The 22,008-nt window shown below is 44.0% G+C and overlaps 2 long non-coding RNA genes across 6 annotated transcripts in view; one reads left to right on the top strand and one right to left on the bottom strand.

Annotated features, from left to right (window-relative positions):
* The window catches only part of LOC116994641, a 33,819-nt gene extending 30,083 nt beyond the window's left edge, over positions 1-3,736 (top strand). For all 4 annotated transcript variants that reach the window (XR_004417541.1, XR_004417543.1, XR_004417540.1 and 1 more), the window contains one exon: positions 1,936-3,736. This is a non-coding gene — a long non-coding RNA (uncharacterized LOC116994641). The remainder of the gene's footprint in view (positions 1-1,935) is intronic.
* The window catches only part of LOC116994640, a 34,732-nt gene extending 13,967 nt beyond the window's left edge, over positions 1-20,765 (bottom strand). Inside the window, exons 1-4 of one of the 2 annotated variants that reach the window (XR_004417539.1) lie at positions 20,528-20,765; positions 10,908-10,971; positions 4,856-4,917; positions 116-333 (exon numbers count right to left, since the gene is read on the bottom strand). This is a non-coding gene — a long non-coding RNA (uncharacterized LOC116994640). Of the gene's footprint in view, positions 1-115; positions 334-4,855; positions 4,918-10,907; positions 10,972-20,527 lie in introns of those variants that run through there. The other variant, XR_004417538.1, reaches the window with a different exon arrangement.
* Positions 20,766-22,008: the final 1,243 nt, after the last annotated feature.

The following is a 22,008-nucleotide window of genomic DNA, read 5'->3' as shown; positions in this document are numbered from 1 at the left end:
TTCAAAGACAGGGAGGAGAGAGAGAAGTGAATAAAAGTCTGTGCAGAAAAAAGCATAATTTTAAATCAAACTTAGCATAAGAATAGGAAAAGTGTCTGCATTTACATCACCTGGAATGAACAGGTCATGCTTGGCAGTTGGCAGCCCTCTCCGTGGGGAGCAGGAAAGGTGCCCTCCTGTTTCTGTCTTCCAGCTCTGGGCTCAGCTACATGTTTCCAGGGATGCTTTATGATTTCCAGATGAAGGGCACATGCTGAGCTTTAACTGACTCCTGTGGAGTGACTCCTGCTGCTTCTCCTAAAGGCTTTAGTGTCTATTGCAGAGCTTCCCAGGCTGCACCATAAACAATAAATGGTTAAAAGCCAGCAAGGAAGGAAATGGCTGGTTAACTAATCCTAGTGAAAATTGGCCCTTGATGAAGTGCAGACTCTGAGCTGCCTGTGATGGGCACCAAGTTCTCTTTCAAACCATGTGATTTTATTTCTGCTGGTGTTGGCTACTGCAGAGTCTGATTCTGCAGGTCAGAGGCTGTTTGTCACCAACTGCTGCATGGACAGACTCGCCCTTCAAAAGGTGGTGGTTTGTGCTGTTTCTTTCTTTGCTTTTTTTAATCCTTACTAGTGGAAAAAGAAGCTAAACTTGCAAAATGGAAATGGTGAGAAGAGATTGATGTGTCTGTTGATCATGATTATGCTATGAGAAGCACACTGGCATAATGAAGGGAGAACTGTTGCCTGTTTTCACATGTTTATGACAATTAGGTATGGAAGTGGGCAGATTGTCAGTGATCTTAGGCAAAGCCTTTGAGCAGGCACGAAGGAGCTTAAATGCTGACAGGGAACAGTTCATCCTTTGCAGCCCACCTCTGCATTTCCAGCAGAGTTAAATTCACCCATCACGAGGAAATGCACAGTGTGGAGCTGCACAAGCAGTGCCCAGCCATTGTAATTTTTCATGGAGGTAAAGGAGGGAAGGCACTCAACTCCCAAGAGCCTCAAACCCAGTAGGTAGGATATCAGAAAGCTTTGTATCAGCTTAGCAGCCCTTCTGCACAGAGTGTGAAGTCTTTCACCCAAATTTAGCTTATCTTTGCTTTGGTTCAGTGCTCCCAGGCACTGGGAACCTCCAGTTCCTGGTCTGTTGGCAGGATAACTTTGAGGGACAGCACTGGGCAGCCATTCTTCCAGGGGATAAGAGAGTTCCAGCTCTTTGATGTGATGTTGAAAGGCAGATCCTTGTGCTGCCACTGGACCATCATGAAGCCTGGGGACCTTGAGCCTGCAGCTCCCTGCACAACCAGAGCCTGATTTTTCACACGTGTCAGTCCTGGACAGCTTCCCTGCTCTCAACTTGAAATGCAAGTTTTCTCCTTAAAACACCATCCAGGCTGCCTCTTTGCAGTGATTCAGGCATGTACAACCCATGATCAGTCATATTTGTTGTGCTAATTGCCATCCCAGGTGGTTATGAGTTGATTAGTAAGCTGCATGTTTCAGGGTGCACCAAGCCATGTACAAACAAATCATTACTGGATAAAGAATCACAGATAGGGTGTATTTGATGATGTGGCAAAAATACTTTGGTTTGACCAGGACAACTGAAATCCAAGTATTATTAGTGACCATATGCAGTTCTTTACATTAATTACTTTCATCTGGATTTGTTTTTTGGAGATTTAGGAACAAAGAGTTGTCTAAGGATGAGATATTAGGAAGAAATTCGCTGTGAGGGTGGTGAGGGACTGGCAGAGGTTGCCCAGAGAAGCTATGAATGCCCCATCTGTGGAAGTGGTCAAGGCCAGGTTGGATGGAGCTCTGAGCAGCCTGATTTAGTAGAAGGTGTCCTTGTCCATAGCAGAGTGCTGGAATGAGAGAATCTTTAGGATCCCTTCTAAGCATTCTATAACTCCATTATTTTAATTTCCTTTGTTTTCAGACCAGCCTGTGCTTTGTGAGTTTCGATGATCTTCCCTCAGATGCTAAAAGGAAACCTGTTTGTGTTTGGACACCCAGAGAAGATGATACAAAGAAAGCAAGGTCTCTTGTTGGTAAAGCACCAAAAGTATCTTCTGGTCTTGAGCAGCAGTCCAGTGTCTCTCAAGTGTTTTCTCCCTGTGTGTCACCCTCCAAGTTTGCACACAGATGTCCCCAGCACAGCAAAGGATGGAGGAAGGCAGCCAGAGCTCAGGTGATACCCAGCCCTGGTGGTGGGGACAGACTGAGGGCTCTGTGTCACCACTAAGCAGCAAGTCAGGCATGTGCGCTTCTCTGCCACCACCAAAGTCCCTTCATTCTGGGGTGCCTGACCCCTGCATGGGTATGGCCAGGCCTGAATCTGTTGGTTTTCCTTTCCTGTACTCTTTCCCCAGTAAGTCACTTTGCCAGTTTGCATCCTTCCCTTGCAGGAAAAAAGAATGGGATGGGGGAGGCAGAGAGGATCAGGAGGATGTGGCTCTTAGAGACATTTTGGGATCTCATCAGCCATGGGCACCCACCTCAGTGGAGCCAGGAGATCCCTGTGGATGGGCAGCTGCATTCCACAGCAATTGCATCCATCCCATCCCTGCAGGGGATGTGGGTCCCTGTGACCATGGTCTCATATTTCATTTCCGAAGAACTACAGAGTATCTTCTGGTGTTAAATTCTGTCTCGCTGACGTGTTAGTTGAGTCAGAGTTCAATTCAGCATCAACCTGAAACACAGCTTGGGACTATTAGTACAGTTCCTAATTTGAGCTGTGCTTATGAGCCTTCAGCTTGAGTTTGTTCTCTCACTGGAGTAATCGTTTACTTCAGCATAGTTTTTTTTTTTAATTCATACCCCTCCTCTCAGCACACACAGACCTCACAAAGATTTTCATGCATTTAAATGAAAAAGCCAAACAGTTGCCTTTCCTCGTTCACATTATGCAGCATTGCCCTTCTACTTTGCCCTATTTCAGAGCTGTCATGGAAATAAACCTTACTTTAAAAAAAAAATCATTAAAAAGTGTGCATCCTATCAGCCTTTTGTCTCCTTCTTGTGCTGTATCTGCAGGAAGAAATCCCTTCCTTTTGCCTTCCTCTTTCAGGTGTTTCCATTTCTTTCCTAACTGTGATCCAGCATCTTTATGGTTCCCCAGTTTCCCAGGAAACAATCCCTGACTGCCTTTTCCCCAACGTGTAGTATTCACTGTTCCATGAAGCTAGTGTTTCCTGAAGGGTTTTACTGTGGGCTTTTCCCCTAAACTACTCCAGAAGTGGGAATTCTCCTTTTCTGTCCCTATACTGGGGCAGCCCCTTTCCTTTACCCAGCTGAGTGTATCTGGATGAAGCAGTCATTGTATTTTCTACCTCCATCACTGCAGCATCTGACTGAATTTAGCATTATTTCTTTGAATCATGTGAGTGTACTGATCGGTCATTCTTCTGCAAGGCATTCTGCGTGGTCCCCATGGGATTGCCATGCTGGCCACAGAACAGAGATCCTCTTTGGCAGACACTAAAGATGGAAAAAGCAAATCTGGCTCCAGGATTTGTGGTGTGCAGTCACTGGAGGGAGGGTGTGTCAGCAGAAAGGATCATTTGTCCTTGGCACGAGTGCATGGTACTTGTTATTTGCTCTCCTGGGCTACAACCCTTAACCCAACTAAGACACAGCTAAAAAAAAACTCCCCAGAAGGAGAAAACCACTGGAAAATGAGAAAAAACCAAAACAGCCAACCCTAAAAATTATCCCAGGATATATGATGGGGCAGGGATTCAAAGAGCAAAATGCAAGTTGTTCCTGTGCAAAGAAGATTTTGTTCTTGCTACAGCTGGAGCTGTTTGTGAGGACATGTGGATGTTGGTGTGGGGTGAGCAAGAGGCACTGGAGCAGGCATGGAAGAACAACTCAAGGTTTTTACCTGTAATCCTTTCATCTCTGATTTTCCTTACAGCGACCCCTGATGACCAAGAAAGTGCCTTTTCCAAAATGGAATATGCCCTGGAGTAAGATCTCCAGTTTGTGGTAAAAATAACGATTGCTTACTTCGCAAGCCCATGGAAAAGCACCTGCCTGGGCAGCAGGAGATACAAAAATGGATGTGCCAACTTCTATGCAGAACATCCATTGGGGAAGCTAAGCTACCCCATCTTCCCTTTTCCCTTGTAAAACTTTATATAATCTTGACTTTTTAGTGACACATGGAAGGTGAAATGGTCTAAATCTTAATGATTCATGGGATGGGGACTCTTTGTCAGCTTCAATAAATCTGTTAGCCTGTCAGTGAGGAGGGAAGAGCTGTTTTGAATTCATGGTATGTTTTTAAAGTTTCTTTCAAAGAGGCCTTTTTTTTTTCTCTCTCCTGTCATGTTTCTCAGAAGAAACCAACCTGCCAAACTGCTCCAGGAAGCTCTTCTGAGACAGAGACATCCATCTCTGTGTACGGCCTGTACTTGTGAAGCAGAGCACAAAGCCCTTTTTCCATTTAATCCATATTAATTATCTCTCTGCAGCTCCTCTCTAGTTTCCACTCATCCCAGGCACCAGAAACTTGTGTGGCTGCATCTTGAACAAACCAGAGCTTTTCACTCCCCACCTGGTAAGTCAACACTCCAAAAATAAAAATAAATAGAATGGTTTGCTGCTGAAGGATTGAAGATTTCCACGCTTGAAATCTGAATGCCGTGGGACTGTGGACTAAGGCAGATATTTTTAGTGCCATCAATATCTCCTGGAGTTGATATCTCCCAAGACAGATGGTTGTTTCCCACAGAACGTTGTCAAATGTTTGCTCAGCCAAGATCAATTTTGTTCCAAGTCCTTTCCCACCTTCTGGTGAAATATATTTCAGTTGCCAGACAAAAAATTAAAGAAACAGCATGAAATCTTACCACTGTAGAGGGTTCTCGTTCCTGTGGCTCTCCTGTGTCCTTTGGCCGTGTTTCTGACATTTCTGGGGAAGATAAAAAAGATGAGAAAGCTGAGGAAGAATAAAAGATGCACTTTGGATGTGTGAGCACATCAGGGCTCAGGTCAGAGTTCCTGTGAGACCTGCACGTCCCTTCTCAGCCTGTCAAAGGCTCTGCCCTTAGAGCTCCTAAACTCCCAGCTCTTAACCTGCACACCCCTTACAAACAGATCCTGTGAGAAAATGAGGTGCCAGGGGGAAGGAGCAGCAGGAGTGGAGCTGAGCAGGGGGCACAGAGAGGCTGAGTTGTGTCCATTTCTCAACATTTCTTTCCATCCCAAGCCCCTGTGAGTCTGGGGACATGGAGGCCCCTTCTGGTGTCTGGCAGCATGAATGGCTCTGTGGGCATCTTCAGCTGAAATTAGAGGTGGGGGAAAGGACTTTTTGAAAGGTGGGATGCATTTATTTTCCTTGCTGGTTGCTATTTTTAGCTGAGCCTGACTTGTCACAGACAGAGAGAGAAGAGCTGGTTCTTTCCAAAAGAACAAGCTCCCTTATAATGCCTGATTGTTACAAGTGAGAAATTACAGCAGCCAGTGCCAGCAGTGGTTTCTGAAATGTTCTGATGATTCCTTTCTGCTACACTTATCTTGTTGTGGCTCTGTATTTGAAAATTGTTAATACCTGGTTGTTTTCTAGCAAGGATTTTGGCAGTCTAGGCTTAGTGGGATATCTGTCATTTTTATTGTTTCATACACAAAAATAATTCTGATTTAGTTTTGTAATTCAAGATCCTTTTGAAAATGCTAAAAAAGTCAAATTCATTCTTCTGCACACTGAAAGGGACATTGGATCATCCAGAATATTCTTTTCATGCTGATCCATAATCTTTACTGTTAGAGATTCAGGGGCAAGTGAGGCTCTCATTTGAAGGCAAGTCAATGCTATGACGCCCAAAATTATTTTTCATCCTTGATTTAGTTGTCAGAGTGATCTATTCACACCCCCCTGACATCTTAAACCACCCCTCTATGCTCAGACTGCTTTTGCAGAACAGGATTATGGTTGGAAAAAATGTGCTTGCTTTGGTTTTGTGCAGCTTGTTTGGGATTTGCCTGGGATTTATTGATATTTTACTCCTGCATTTTCCTCAGGATTATAGATTCTTGATCCTTAACTCATGTAAGAGGCATTTTCAGCCTCCTCCTGCCAAATGAGCATCTTCACTGTTATCAAAGTACCATGGATGCACAACTATGTATTGCATACATGTATGCCCAACTTATCACTGAATGGTTAGCTTGCAGAAATCACTTTGTTACCTGGCAAAGTCAAGCGGAAGCCTCAGTGTAAGGCCTTTTGTTAGATGGACTCTAATTGCCTAGAAGGATTTTTTTTTTTTTATGGCAACCTGTCAATGGAACCAAGGTTTGCAGTGTCATAGACACTCCTGGGAGAAAATAAATGTGAGGGCAGTTCATAATTTGGCTGTAAGTTTGGGACAACCCAGTCCCTCTTTGTACCCCCTTGTACAGAGCCTTCTTGTGTAAAGAGAAATAAGGGGAATGCAACAATTCCAAGTATAAAAATCTGAGAAAGGAAAACTAAGTGTGTGTGAGTGCACACACACGCGTGTGTGTGTGTGTGTGTGTTGTGTGTGTGTGTGTGTTGTGTGTGTTTAGGTAAGATGATGGTTTTTATCAAGTCTTACTTTATCTATGTCATGGAATCGTGGAATGGTTTGGGTTGGAATGGAATGGAATCCATGGATTCTACTTCCAACTCCCCCTGCCCTAAGCAGGGACACCTTTCACTAAACCAGGGTGCTCCAGCCTGGCCATGAACACTTCCAGGGATGGGACAGCCACAGAGGGAAGAATTCCTTCCTGATATTTAATCTGACCCTGCCCACTGACTGTTGAAAGCCATTTCCTTTTGTCCTGTCACCACACAGCCTACTTAGCAGTTGGCTTCCCTCCTGCTCTTTTGGGGAGCTTTCTGATCTGGTTTTTAAACTGTAAGGAGAATAAAACCTCTTGTTTCTCCTTAAGAATATTCATGTGCAAAGGCCAAGCTCCTGCTCTTACATCTTCGCTCTGGAGTTCATCTCCCAGATACATTAATTCGTGGAATGCTGTCATTGTTAAGTTCCAAATTAAGCTGCCTGTCCTGTAAAGGATCCCCCCTGCCTGCAGCAAAACAGAACAGTTAATGCATTTTTTATAAACAATGCCATTAAGGATGCATGAAAGACGTGTTGTAAATATTAAAGCGGGACTATCACTTTTTTTTTTCCTTACTCCATTAAGCATAGAAGAAAAATCTACAGGTCAAACTCCTTCTGATGCAAATTAAGCCAGATTCTTCGATTTCAAGTGTTTTGTCCATTTCTTTTACTATGGTTTTGCAGTTTCTTCTCAAGCTCTGAAACAGCCCTGCTAGGATGTTTGAAATGTGGCAAGTTAAGTCATGGAACTATGCAATAGTACAGCTATAAAAACACTTGAATGTGAACAGAGCAATAACAGAGGACATGTGTGAATATTTCAAGACATGTTGAGGTCTCCTAAACCTGCTCCCTGGCCAAGGCAGGTTTGGCACAGAGCACAGGGCTTTATTTGTGGGACCCCTGTGAGTGATGCTGGCCCAAGGCTGGATGCATGTATCTCTCAGGCACATTGCCTGCTAGGCTGTTATCCCACCTAGTGGCTGCTCTCCCATCCCACAAGGTGATTTTCTTTTCCGGCATATTGGTGAAGCAAGCCAAGGCTTGATGTGTGACTTCAGTTAGCAGTGAATGTGCTTCACATTGTTTATTCAGGTGGCCAAACACGTGCCCTTGCCTAACCGTGTTACACCAGGGGCAGGTTTCATGTCCACATCATCTGAATTTATATCAGATAAATCAGATATAGATGCCTGTCTAGTACAGCCAGCTTTCCATGTGAGTGCTCTGCATCACTCTTCTTACTTACACAATTTGGGTTGGAAACCTAAGATCTTCAAGTCCAACCTGTACCCAGCAGCAGTGCCAGGCTCACCACTAACTCATGTCCCCAGGCACAACATCTAAATGTCTTTTAAACATCTCCGGGGCTGGTGACTCCACCTCCACCCCTCCACCCCAACCATTTCATTGAAGAAATTTTTTCCTAACATCCAATTGAAAGATGCCCTGGTGCAACTTGAAACCATTTCCTCTTGTTCTATTACTTGTTCCTTGGGAGAAGACACCAACAACCACTCTGTAACTGCCCCTTAATTAGGGCACTGAGATGATGTGAAGCCCTCCCTGTCCCTGCTTGTGGGACCATCTCAAGTTTCCCTAAGTCCCTAATGGCAGTCACAGGAGTGACTTTTATCTTCTCTGATGTCTGTGTGCACGATACCCTTACTCACTGTCCGTCCACTTAGCCATCAGCCCAGCACTGGCCTGACTGAAAGCAAAAAAAAAAAAATTATTTCCTTCCAAAGAAGCTGGGCTCAAACCAAACTTTTGAGTTGGAATCACATTAAAAAAAAAATCATATTTTGATGACAACAAGAAAAAAAGATGATTTGCCAAAGCACCTCAAGAAACTTCCCCCAACTGGACAGGGATAATATTTACAGTGAGCCCTCAAGGAGTCCACTGAGAAATCCTCTGCTGCTTCCTTCCAACCCTGCTCTTTGCTCCTCTGTGTCTCTGTCATATTTTGCTCTGTTAAAACTTTCCAAATGTTGCTTTTTTTGGTGAAAATAAGTGGGATCTGTCTTCACTTAATTCTTTAAGTCACTGCAGTTGATAAATGCATGACTCAAACTGACTGGAGGGTCCAGCTTTTTAAGTTGACTCCTGTACCCAGAAGAACCTCTCCGTTCCTTTCATGATGTTTTTTCCCTGGTTTTGATGTCAGTCTTGCTTTTTGGGACTGAAGCACTCAAGAGTAAAGGCAGCTGAAGTTACCAGCAGAGTGTCTGCTGCTCTCTGTAGAGCAGAGATTTAATAATGAAGGTCACCCCAGAAATTTAATGGTTAATCTTTATCTTTTTCTACAGAATAAACAACTCTTTTCAGAATGTAGACCCATAAGAATTGTTTTCTGTGTAGTAGAAAAAAATCATATTGTTATGAAACAAAAAACATTTTCCTGGCCATCATTTTTACTAAATAAGTCTCACTATTTAATTTCTTTTTTTATTGATAAAAAAATGTAAGAAAATTAATTTATTCAGCCTACTGGCATTATTTAGGTGAAAACATTCCCACCAGTGCTGTATCTCCCAATGTGCAGGAAGAAAGTTTTCCCTAGAAAATTGAAAAAAAAAGCCCAGAAAGCTTGAAACTTAGAGCAATTTCACAATTATAAGCCGCACTTTTGTTCGCAGTGAGGATCCACGTGCAACTTTCACAAAATTGCCAATTGGTAACAGAATCACGGGATTGTGAGGTTTGCTGGCTCGGCTTGGGGCTGTGCAGGCTCCGCTCGATGCGGGGCTTCCCCGGCACTGCTGGGGCCAGGCAGGCTGCGGCTCGGCTCGTGGCTTCTGCAGGCTTGCACTTCCAGGTTGGCAAATTTCTGAAATTCATTCATATATAAGCCGCTCCGGAGTGTACACCACACTTCCGGGTTCGGACCAAAATTTTAGTCAAAATGGTGCGGCTTATAATTGTGAAATTACTCTTTTTTCTCTGTTGTACATTTTAATAGATATATAATTTGGTGATGAAATGCATTTACCATCATACTATACTCAATTTAACAGTCAGCTTTTTTCTTGCAGAAAACCTGTAGCTCCTTTCTCCCTGAGCTGCTTGCTGCCTGCAGGTGGGAAAGCTTTTCCCCTGGTTCCCAATTAGCTGCATACCCAAGCTGTCTTTTCCAACCAGATTAGATACCCAAGATTCCCTTCGCATTTCTCCCTGCTGCCTGCTACACTTTCATTTGCATTTCCAGCAATACCCTTTACAAGTGGTTCTGCCACAGGAAGGTTTGCTGGATCTGTGAGCCCGTTGCAGAGTGCAGGGGTGTGTTGGTTTTGCACAGCCTGATTTTTGGAAGCAGGGGGGGCCACAGAAGTGGCTGCTGTGAGCTCTGCTGGAAATTCCCACCATATCTGGCAGCAATCCCTGATGCCTTTGCAGATGGACATGCTGCTGGGCAAAGCTGGGCCAAATAGAGACATTGGTAATGCCTCTGTGATAACATATTTAAGAAGAAAATCAAACCAAAGTCATGGGGGGTTTTTGCTTCTTGCCAGAGAAGAGGAGGAGGTGAGAACATGTGAGGGAAACAACATGGAGACAACAAGGTCAGTGGAGAAGTGGGAGGAGGTGCTCCAGGTGCCAGAGCTGAGATTCCTCTGCAGGCTGTGGTGAGACCATGGTGAGGCAGCTGTGCCCCTGCAGCCCATGGGGATCCATGGAGGATGCAGAGATCCACCCATGGCCCATGCAGATCCACAGGGATGCAGAGATCCACCCACAGACCATGGGATCCATGGGGGATGCAGAGATCCACCCACAGCCCATGGATCCATGGGCTCATGTTCCAGCAGGTGCAGTTTGGCTGCTGCTCATGAGAGTGGAACCACACCAGGGAAGTTCATGGAGAACTGCCTCCCATGGGAAGGGACCCTACAGTCTGACAGGGGAAGATCTCTCCTGGACCAGCAGAAGAAAATCTCAGTGATGAACTGACCAAACCCCAGTCCCTGTCTCCCTAAGCTGTTGGTGGGAAGGAGGGAAAAGCTGGGGTGGAGAAGGTGTTTTAAGGGCATATTTTGCTTCTCATTATCCTCCTCTGATTCTGTTAGTAATAAATCCACTTTGTGACTAAAGCTGCCCCTGTTTTGCCCTTGAATTGTTTTCTCCCAGTCCTTATCTCAACTCATGAACCCTTTGTTATTTTTTTTCCTCTCCACTGCCCAGCTGGAACCTCTTCTCTAACTTCTGCAACCTCTGGCTGCTCCAGCTTCTTGTCTCCAATTTTCCAGGGCAGAGGGATGCTCGTGCAGTCTGTGGATGAGAAGGATTTCCCATGGCACAGTGGTACCTGGTTGCAGAGCTGAGTGTGGTGTTGTCTTCCCCGCTGGGCTGCAGGTCAGTGTAAGGACACACTGGGGGGAAAAAAATGAAGGGAAAAAATTTCTCAAATGTCTTACCACCATGTTTCATAGCTTTTTGTTATTTAAGTCTTGTGGGCAGGCACTCACTATGGAAAACTTATTTCTAGACAAAATCTGGTAATGAGCTCCCACTTAGCTGATGATCAGTTTCTAAAAATAATTGCTCTGAAACTAATGATGCATGTTTTTTTGTTTAATCATGCTATCTTTATACCAAAGTACCAGAATTATCAGATGAACTCTAACAGGATCATTTGCTGTAGTCTGAGATCATAATTCTCAGACTAAACTGAAAGCATTACCTTAAACCTTCAGCAAAGGGCAGCTTCATGCTTGCTGCCCTTGATGGTCCCTGTGTAACAACATTTTTGACCCTGTATTTTGAAATGTGTGAGCTTTTAAATGTACCTGAAATGCAAAGAAAAAGACCTAAGGAGGAAAATGAGCTTTGCACTGGGTGATTCTCCTGCATGTTTTAAATATTTCCGTGGAATTTGGATTGTAAATAAGACAAAGGGGTGGGAAAGAATCCCTGTGTGTCTCCAGCTCCTCCAGAATCCAGAACCAAGTCCGAGCTCTAAACAGTTTGTGAGCTGAGCTCTGGTAAATTGAGCAAAACTCTTTGTCTAATGGGCTGATTAGAGCAGACAGAATTAGGAGCTTAAAAAATAAAATCCCCTTTGGTCCAGCTCCTCTGGATCTAGTGGCTGTGGATCCCTCTATGCTATAAGCTGTGGGAATGGCACCAGTGTGAAGTGAATGCCTGCTCTGGAAGGCAGAGGGGGGATTTTTCTTTGCACTCAGGAGTAAAGGCTGTAAAGGCTTCATTGGTCTCGTTTCTATTTAATGTGACTGGTGTATAAAAAGGTTTTTTGGTGATTTTTGTGTTTTTTCTTAAGGAAAAGAAATTTTCAGGCTCATTCTCTTTCAAAGTTCAGGCCACTGCAGCATCCAGGTATCAGCCTATCAGTGTTCATTTAGCCAAGGAAAACCATTAGGTTCTGAAGCACTCTGCTTTTGTCTTTTGCAGAGATCACTTAGCTGCAGATAACTGGGGAGATGCCTGAGAAAAGGAGCAATTGCAAGTAATCAATAATCCTCAAATGGTAGCAATTAAAATTCTGAAAAAAAAAAGGTATTACAACGAGAGCGAGCGGCAAGGTAACAGCAAATCATCCATCAGCCATTCACAGAGGTTTTGCACATCTCAACTTGAAGAAAGGAGGTGTTTTTAATTAAATCATCATCTGAGAATCCTTCATGTGCAACAATTTAGTGTGCAGGAAGCAGCTTTGAATGGCCATAATTGTAAAAGACGTGCTTGTTTTCCCCAAAAATGAGCCCCTTGCCTGGCTATGTAGAAGAGATGACTCTGCTGAAACAATAGGGGAGAGCTCTCTGCTTTTAAATGATCTCATTTCCATCTCCTTTAGCTGAGACAATTCAGTGCAGTAACGTATGCATTTGTTTCCAAACCGAGATGTACTGTTTTCAGTATAACTTTGTCTTCTGCCCCAAGAAGATAAAACCAGAGGATTATAAATTAGCAGGGCTTGTGTTCCCACAATATGATGAACTTGAACAGCTTGGCTTAGGAGCTGGTTTTCCTCAGCTCTAACTAGGGCACAAATTCCATTTTTAGTAATTTTTTGGAAGCTCAGCCCTCTGTGTCTGGAAGGGGCAGCACAGGAGGTGTCCTAAAAGAGGTCACCTGCTGCTTCCAGAAGCAATGGCTGGTTTGGGGCAGTACCTCTCAAGTGTCTGCTCCACTCACTGATGAGGATGAGGAAGAAAAGGAGGGGTTCCTAAATCACTCAGTAACTGGCCCAGGCTGGGGGGAACTGGAGGTGGGCATGGACTTGCCCAATCTGCAGTGGCCTCAGGTGAGTTTTTCCCTGGGTGGGAGACACATGGCATCTCTGCAGAACCTGGAAACTCACCTATGTTGCAGAGAGCAAGCCTGGAGAGGTAGGAGTTTTTTAGTGGGGTTTTTTTTGTTTGTTTTTTTGTTTGTTTGGTTTTGGTTTTTTTTGCTTTTTACTGTGTGTGATTGTTTTGAGGGGGTATTTTTAGAGTTTTTCCCTTTGTGGTGGTAGAATTGATGGCTTCTTGAACTGCAGAACATTAACCGCTGTGTCTGGGGCTTGGGGGAATAGGAGTGCTTTGCTGGGAAATATGATTGCAACCTCCTGTGTGTGAAAAGCAGAAAGACTCAGCTCTACCAGGGCTTTGTGCAACTAAAATCATTGTGGTGGTGACGTTCAGGTTGGTGCCGGAGCTGTGCTGCCGGTGGAGGATTGTGCTCTCTGCCTCCCACCCCCAAGTCCCCTTGGAGGCAGGCAGTGGGTTAAAGATCTTTCCTCTCCTTGATTAAATATCTTATCTACAGCTGTATTGAAGCTGGAGAGACTGCTCACAGGAGAGAGATTAAGTATTCGTGCCAGCATTTGCAAGGTGAGTGTTTGACCTTACTGTGCCTGATTTCCCTGCCCGGCTGTAGAGCAGAGAGGAACATGACCCAGCTGTGTCAGAAAGGAAGGAGATTTGCAGTCTCGTCTCTTGCCAGCTCGGGGATCAGAGATGGGTGCCTTTTGGGACACAGAGGTCACTTTTTTCTTGTAACCTGCACCTGAATTAGGTACCTGTGGCAGCCTGAAGGAGAAATTATGAGTTGCCCTGTCTGTGCCCTTTTGCTGACCTAAACTCAGCTCTCAAGCTTTGCCCAGAGAGCAGGTCCTGCTGTCAAGGGCCAAGCAGGGATTACAAACCAAGTACCAGCTGCTAAATAACTTCAGAAACTTTTTCTGCAACCCCCTTTGTGCTCAGGGCTTGAGCTTTGGGGCTGCTTCAAAGTACAGCCTTCACACCAAAATCAGCACACCTGAAACACTCATTTGAATAGCCCAAAAGCTTTATATTCAATATATGTGCTGGGTTGGATCCTAACGCTGGCTTGCTGTTCATTCTCTGCTCCTTTAAACAGAAACCTGTGGATAGTTTTTATTAAAAAGTCAAATGTGTTAATTATCACCTGGAGAGGTGAGCTAGCTACTTAAGAGTAAGTTTAAAAAAATAAGGTTTTTTTGTAACAAAAGGGCAAGAAATGAAACCTCGTAGCTACCTGCAATGGTGTCAATTTAATAAGCGTTGATAAGGAGGCATCATCTTGCCTCAGAGTTCCTGGTCTCTTATGGATACCACATCTGGGCCAGTGCTTGGTCTCTTGCAAGATATTTGGGCAAGGGAAAGTTCTGTAATAAGGCCAGGCTGGCTGCTGCCTGGGAGATGTTGGACAGGAGCATTCTCAAAGTCCAGATCATTCCCTTAAAAGAAAATCACCCTCGTCCTTCCCCAAGTACCCAGCACTGCTCACATACAAATTGCAAAACATTTGTGCTTCTCTGCTTCCTGTTTTGTCAGAGCACACAGCTTTTGCCTCTATACAAACACTAAATTTTAATTAGCTGAGTTTTTCACTCCTTTGATTTGCACCTGCCTGAAGTACCATCAAATTGTGCTGTTGAATGCCTTGGGGCTTTTCCAAGGATGATAAGGGGTGAAGAGCAGGATCCAGCTGATGTTGGGTCCCATATAATGCTTGTAGGCAAGAAAATGTCTTCTCTGTACACCATGAGTAGGAGTACTTAGAGAAAAGACAGAAGGAAAACAGAAGATGCTCTTTTTAATTTATTTTTTTTTCTATAAGGTTTCTATCAGAACCTCTGCAGTTGCCAACCACTGAGCATTCCTCTGTGCTCTCTGATTTCTGTGATCCCTGTATGGTTGTGAGGAGAAAAAACTGTGCAACTTACAAACAGAGGGGCCTGTCTGTACAGCTGATACCCTCATTTTCTATGTCAGACTATTAGAGAACAACTTTCTTTGCCCTTCCTTTGACAAAAGAGGTGATGCCAATGTCCACATCCTAAAGTGGCAAGAGCAGCTGGTCCTGGTTGGCTCTGAGATTTCAAAACACATAAATATATGTTTAACCTTAAAGAAACACAATAAAATCCCTGAGATTTGGGGGTTTAAATGAGTTAGCTGTGTGGTCATGAACCACTAACAACAGTGAAACAGGGAGGGTTTGTAAGCCCTGGCTGTATCTCCTCCATGGAACTGACCTTGTTGGAGAAGCAAAGATTGAGCTAGAAACTCTGAGACAGTGGTTGTGTGCAAGGATGGATCCTAAAGAGAGGTAAACAAAGCTAAGGAAGCTCTGCTCTATGAGTCTGATCCAGGAGATCTCTGGTTCTAATTCTTTCTTGAGTCCTTTAAATACCAACCCCTTGAGTCTAGCAGAGCATCTCTGCATTCCTTGCCTTGCAAAGCCAGGATGATTGGGATCAAGATCATCCAGGAGCTTCAACTTGAAGACCCAAAAAGTATCAAAAGGATGAAGATACTTTCCAGTATGTGGGTTTATTTTTTTATCACCTCTGGATGAAGCCCAAGATATATTCTCAAATACACCATCAGCAATACTCTTGGGCTTCTCCTCTTCCTTTCTGCTGTGGTGCAAAGGTTCAAGCAAGGGTCAGTTTTGCTTGTAACAGGTTTAAAAAGGAGCAGAACACAACCTAGCCAGCAAGCTTTGCTTTCCCACCCAGCAGGGATGAGCCGTGTGGCAAATTGTTTGTTAAATTGAATCTCTCATTCTGTGCTCCAGCAGGAGCAAAACAAGAGGTGCCACAATTACAACTTCATTCCCTGATTACCTGTCTCAGCATGGCAGCAGTAAGCATTCACAATTTGTTGCTGCATGGCCAATTCATCTTTAAACTGAAGCAGCATCTTAATTGTATCCACTAATAGTGAGCTTCAATCTAAAAATCACTGAGAGCCAATCCAGCTACACTGGCTGGGGGTCCCAGCTCCTGCTTTTGCTGGTTAAGGGAATCAAATGAGATCATTGTGGTTTTATTCATGTATACAATCAACAAAGCGGGGAGGAGGGGGGCAGTGGCAGCCACATAAACTCTGGGGCATCTTTATCACTTGGCATTAAGCTGGGGAGACAGGACAGCTGGGATTTATGGGTTGGTGTATGTGGCTCCTTTTTATGGCTTTTGCATGATTTAGGCAGAGCTGGGCTTGTGGATGGAAAAACTGATGAGAGGGAGGGTCTTGGGTTTTAATTTTACAGTTCCTGTTGATGACAATAGTCATAAATTTCAAGGCGTTTTTTGGTGAGGCTGCAGCTTTCAATTATTGGTGTAGAGATGCAAATGTCAGCAAGCAGAGCGAGAGCAAATCCTTCTCCAAAGCAAATGTTTGGGTGTGAGAGTCTGTAAAAATTGCTTGATGAATTCTGAATCTCTTCCCATTTTGTGGCAGGCTGAGATTAAACCTGCAGACTCTTGGGCTCAGCAGCTGAGCACAGAACTGAACAATCTCCCCTTCTCTCAAGCCCTGAGGATTTTCCTCTCTGGTGAGTAGTTCTGGCTCAGAAGGTATAGCCACACTCTCAGGGCAGCTGGGGATGCACCAGGGTGGCATGGAAGCAGGATAGGGCCAGCAGAACCTCTAAGAACGAGATGAGATTTCCCTAACCTACAGAGGGACCTCTGCCTGATTTTCCACCCCAGTAAATCACACTGTGGATCAATGGCAGACGAATGATTCTGGTTGCCAGTGGCTAGTTGGTGAGATTTTTCTTCATTACTGCTTCAGCTGAAGTGCTGCTGTGGAGGGAGAAGGATGCAACTAATTTAATTTCTCCCCAGATATGTAAAGCCTCCTTGCCAGATGTGAAAAACAGGGCTTTTTGGTTAAGCTCCTCCTATCAGAAAACTTCAGCTCCCCTTGAAAACTCCCAAGTACTGCTCAAAGGATTCAGAATTACTGTAGGAGTGAAGAGCTTTACTGGGTAACTTGAAGAGAGGGTGTGCTGAAAAGAGATGAGTTAGAACTGCTGTGTGGCACTGTGAGGAAATGGCGAGTGCTGAGGGACACAAGAAGCCTCAGCAGGAGGATCTGGAAAGGAAAATGTTTTGGTAGCACCCTGAAGGCTCAGGAGAAGCTGCTTCACCCTGGGTGTGCAAACACTGATGTGCACTGCCTGGTCTCTCCCCAGCTGGGGGTTCCTACTGGTGCTCCTGCATGGCTGGAAATCAACATCACTTCCACCAAATAAATAAATCATTCTGTTCTGAGATTTCCTTCTTCCTCTACCTGCCAGCATCTTAAGTACAGGTGATGCTTAATAGCTCTGTTCTCTGCTGTTGACTTCACTGCTTCTTTTGTGGGGTTTTGGTCTGTGTTTTGGTTTGGTTTGGTTTTTGGTTTTTTGGGGTTTTTTTGGTTTGTTTTTGTTTTTGGGTTTTTTGGTGGTTTTTTTTGTGGACTCCATTTTTGCTGCAAGAAACTCCTTTCCTTGCTCCCCTCACATCTCCACTTCCTTAGAACTGAGCACCTGTGTTCTCCCTCCCTGTTTTTTCTTCTTTTCCCTATACTTCTGATTTACTTGCTGCAGCACCCAGCTCCCTGCTCCCTGTCTGCTCCATAGACCTCAGCCAGTTTTCTGCTAGATGCCCAATCCCTGGAAACTCTGCAGACCAGGCTGCAGGGCTCTGTCCAGCCTGATCCAGTGGAAAATGTCCCTACCTATTGGACTGGAGGGCCTTGAAAGGTCCCTTCTAATCGAGACCATTCTGTGATGCTGTGACTGCTGACCCAGGAGTGTTTTACTTTCAATATCCTCAGGTTTTCAGTCTGGGGGCTAAAGTTCAACTTCTGGTGCTTTTTCAAAGCTGACTAGATGAAGGTGTGATGCTGCACAAAAGGCAAAAGAATTCCATCGCCTTATGCACATGTTTCCAATGCCAGACACACCAATAAACAGAAAAAAATGTTGGATAAAGACCAGAGGAGTTTGCAATTAACACATTAAAGAGATCTACTGACTGCAGGATCAAAAGCAGAGTAGGAAATGAAACCCCCATGTGATGTGACCAAGGCTTTGTGTCAGTGATGTGATTTATGCCAATGGTAAAGGCCCATAGGAAGCTGAAGGTGCCTTGTAAACTCGTTTTCCTTTAATGTGAACTACTTCCCACAGTCTGGCACCAAACAGATAATTTCCCTCTCCTTCTTGTCTCTTTATAACAGCATAATCTTCCTGATCTGATTCCTGCCTTTACTGTGTACTCACTCACTGCTAAACAAACTGTACGTGTGCCAGGCAGTATTTTGTTGACAAAAAATCACTTTGTCACTAGAATTATGTGCATGTGCCTGATGAAATGCCTTCAACTGACAGAATCCTTTTAGTCACATAAATTTACTCAACGAAATGATATTAGAAGGATTGAACCAAGAATTTCATCAAAGTCCTTCCTCTAAGGAAAGAATTTCATTGATCCTCTCTGAAGTTGGACAGACCTGTGCAGTCAAATGCATTTATTTGATAGCAAGTCTGCCATGGCCTTAAAATTGCTGCAGCAGAGCACAGAGAGGTAGGGATGTGTTAGATGAGCAAACTGATGTGGTGGGATCAGGACTGAAGTTTGTCTGTGAGATGTTGCACCACAGGGAACTTGGTTTTTGCATATCAGGTCTTGGTGATCATCACCACAAGAAATGAGGCTTTGGTCTCCATGACTCTCACAATAGAAAACCTGAGATTGGCAAAAAGTTAAATTTTTTCAGGTGCAAGAAGGAGAGTGCCAACATGCAAAAATCAGAATAAGCAAATACTGCAAATGTATTGGTGTTTCCACCTTTTTTTTTTAAGATTTTCTGCTTCATGATCAGCTCTCTTGAATGTTTTCGTAGGGCAGGCTTGGCTGCTGCTCTGTGAGCAGCAATGCTAAAGCAGGGAAATGCTCTGTTTGTCTCTTCTGCAGCACCTTTGTGTGCTCAGTGGTGGATGGAATTAGGTATGGAGGAAGGGAATTTAAAAACCCTGTCATTCTTTGAGCCCAGAGAGGTCACAGAGACTGAAAACTGCTTGCTTTCCTGTATGGTGATGCCTAATTATATGCTGTCATCTCTTCTGCCATAGAAAGCCTTGATTTCCTCTCTTGGGTCCTTCTACAGCTGGATGATGGGTGAAAAGGGATCCCCAGGCATTCATCTCTGCTGGGAGCCTGCATACAGCTCTAATAATTAATAGTAATGACCCAAATTATTATTCCTGGCTGTGTTCTGATGAGGCTCTGAAAGCCCTTTGCACAGAGGGGTAAGAACTGATCCTCTGTTCAGCCTGTCTCATGCCAGTGTAAGGCAGTTTATTTGGAGCATTACTTTGAATTTTTTTTTCCTCAAAATGCTGGGTTTGGAGAAATTAAGCCATAAGAGTTATTCATATGCCTTTTACTCCTTGTGTGGATATAGAGCCAGGATAAAGTCACCTGCAAATTCACCTGGGCATTTATACTTCTTGAGGAGATTTCGGGCTTGTGACTCACTTTTGTGAGACGTTCTTTTTGTAATTGTTTTGGTTTTGGAGTGGGATTCCACACAGATTCTCAGTGTGGCTCTGCTTTCATGCATGTGTTCTCTCCATGTCCTTCTGCCTGAGCCTTTGCCCCACCTCTCTTCTCCATGGTGACCAGGCAGGGGATGCACTTCCATGGCCAAGGACTGGCATTAAATTAACACTGCATTAGTTATCTGTTCCTTCTCTGACCTGCAAGTCATTATTTTTATAATTAAAACATTAAAAATGCCACGGGGTACATCTGTGAAGTCAAAAACCCACTAATTTTAAGTCTGCTGTTGAATAAGGACAAGTGTGTCTATGGTGTTGGAGCTGGAGCTGCTTTCTGTTCAGGCAGGGTTTCTTCCCTTTGCCAGCTGATTCATCTCTAAAATAAACAACGAGTGTTGAAATTAAAGCACATTAATATAGCTGATTTGTAAATAAAAAGGAGAGTTAGCCAGACACAGCAGAAATATAAATAGACACCAAATGTTAAAATATAATGAGAGACGATGCTCCTGTTCAGAAAAAGATTTTCCTTCCCTTGCACACTCATGGTAATAGAGCAGGAGGCACATGGGCTGCTGGTATAGCAGAAATGCCATTGCCTAGTACTGAAAACATGGAGATAAATCTGTTATTTGAATATTCATCAATTATAAAAAGCATTTTAAAGGTCCACAGCAATCATTCACTCGAGAGGTTTTCCTGGAAACTCTTCTCGGAAAAGTTTCTTTTGGTGAATTGCATTGCAAATATCCTGTCAAGCCTGGGGGAAGAGAGGCAGAGAGGAATCCAAACCTCTACTGCTTCCCCTGAAAATTACCCAAGTGCATGGAGGTGGTTTGGGGGTTTAATAACTTGCAATAAAGAAACAGAGAGGTTATGGCCACAGCCATAATTTGGGGGACATGGCTGAGCACTGCTGCTCCTGGCTAAGGACAGCTCTTGGATGGATATTAAGACAGGGATTTTTCCTGGAGCTGCACAGGGAAGAATTAATTGACACCTAGATGTATTGGGGGTAGGGATGGTGACAACATATGATAAATGGAACACGCAGCAGTGAGAGCAGATGTATGCTGGAAGGACAGCATGATAAATGTGCATCTTGATACTTACAGTTCCTGAGAAAGCTGATCTGATACTGCTCCAGTCATCTTCCAGTATGGCAGGGACTCGATTGATTTAATTAGCTCTCATTAATGGCATTGAGGGTAGTTCAAAAAGGAGCAAGGAGAGTTGTGCTGGAGTGCTGCATGTTAATTGCTCCATGATTTGTGTTATGGGATGGCTCTTTTGCATAAGTACAAATTAGACGGTGGGCTGTTTGGAAACACTGATTCCTATCTTTGCTGGGAGTTTATCTGTGCTGCCTTGAGCACCGAGCACCTTCCCCATCCCAGCATGTGTCCCAGGAAGGTTTGTAGCCTCCAACAAGGCTCTGAGCACAGCCTGCAGGGCTTCTTCCCTCCCTGCTCATGAACAGAATGAACCTTAAAAATCAATATTCTCATTAAGGCTTATAAATTATTCTTTTGATCTACATTGACTCTGAGGAGTGAGCAAGCTAGCCCAGAGAAAATTAAAATAGCCCCTCAGGCTAATCTACTCAAATTTATTTATTTTTTTAACCTTTCTCATAATAGCATTTTCAAATTCAATTTGGTGCTCTTAAATCAACTGCAAAATGGCAACATTTGGTCAAACAAGCACACTTCCTTCCAATATTTATTATTTCATGTAAGGAGTAGCTAAGTTTGATATCTCCTGTCTTACGTGGGAGTTAGCTGTCTCTGCCTTGGACTTCAGTGCTCTTTGCAGCTCTCCATGTCTGACCTGGCATTTTCCATGCCTAAAATCTGCCTGGGGCTGAGCTCTTTGGAAATAATTTTGCTCTTTGGAGAGCTCTTTGGAGATGGCAGACAGATGCATCTCCAAAGATCAAGATAAGGAGGAGAGGGCACCCTCTGTCTTTGTAGTGAATTGATTGTAAGAGTTATTTACTTTTACTCCTGCATGGGTGAGGAAGGGAAGCAGGCTGAGGGTGAGCACAGGAGAACGAAAACATGGTACTGGACATGGGGAGAGCAGCTGTGTGGTATTTCCTAATCCTGCTGCACCTGGGGAGGTGAGTGGGGAAATCTGGGGCCAAGAATGGAAGTGGTGGCATGTCCTTACTGGTTAAACCCATATGGGCTTGTCATAATTCTGGTGTTGCACTTGTTTTGTAGACTTTGTTTTGGTAGCCTTAGACTGTTTAAAGGGGTATTGTTTGTGGGTGGTGTTATTTGCTGATTAAAGAAACCACAACAGGACATCCACCCGGCAAGGCAATTCCCAAGCAAGGTGTACATCACCAGAGAGGTGCACTTTGGAGCAAGAAATCATGGAGGTGTTGTGTTTGTCTTTTAAAAGAGGGGTAGAGCTTTACTCTGCTCTTCAGAATGGTTTAAAAGAATGGGAATTAAGAAATCTGTCTTGTCTTTGCCTTTCTACGTGAAAACCAACGTAATGGTTCTGTGCATGTCACCAGAGCTCCATTCTTTCTTCAGGAGCCATAATGCTTGATAGCATCACAGAGAGATCTAATTTGACAAGTG

Source organism: Catharus ustulatus, chromosome 3 (assembly GCF_009819885.2).
Source record: "Catharus ustulatus isolate bCatUst1 chromosome 3, bCatUst1.pri.v2, whole genome shotgun sequence".
Lineage (NCBI taxonomy): Eukaryota > Metazoa > Chordata > Aves > Passeriformes > Turdidae > Catharus > Catharus ustulatus.
The sequence above is the reverse complement of the archived record's forward strand: the minus strand, read 5'-3'. Positions and strand labels throughout refer to the sequence as shown.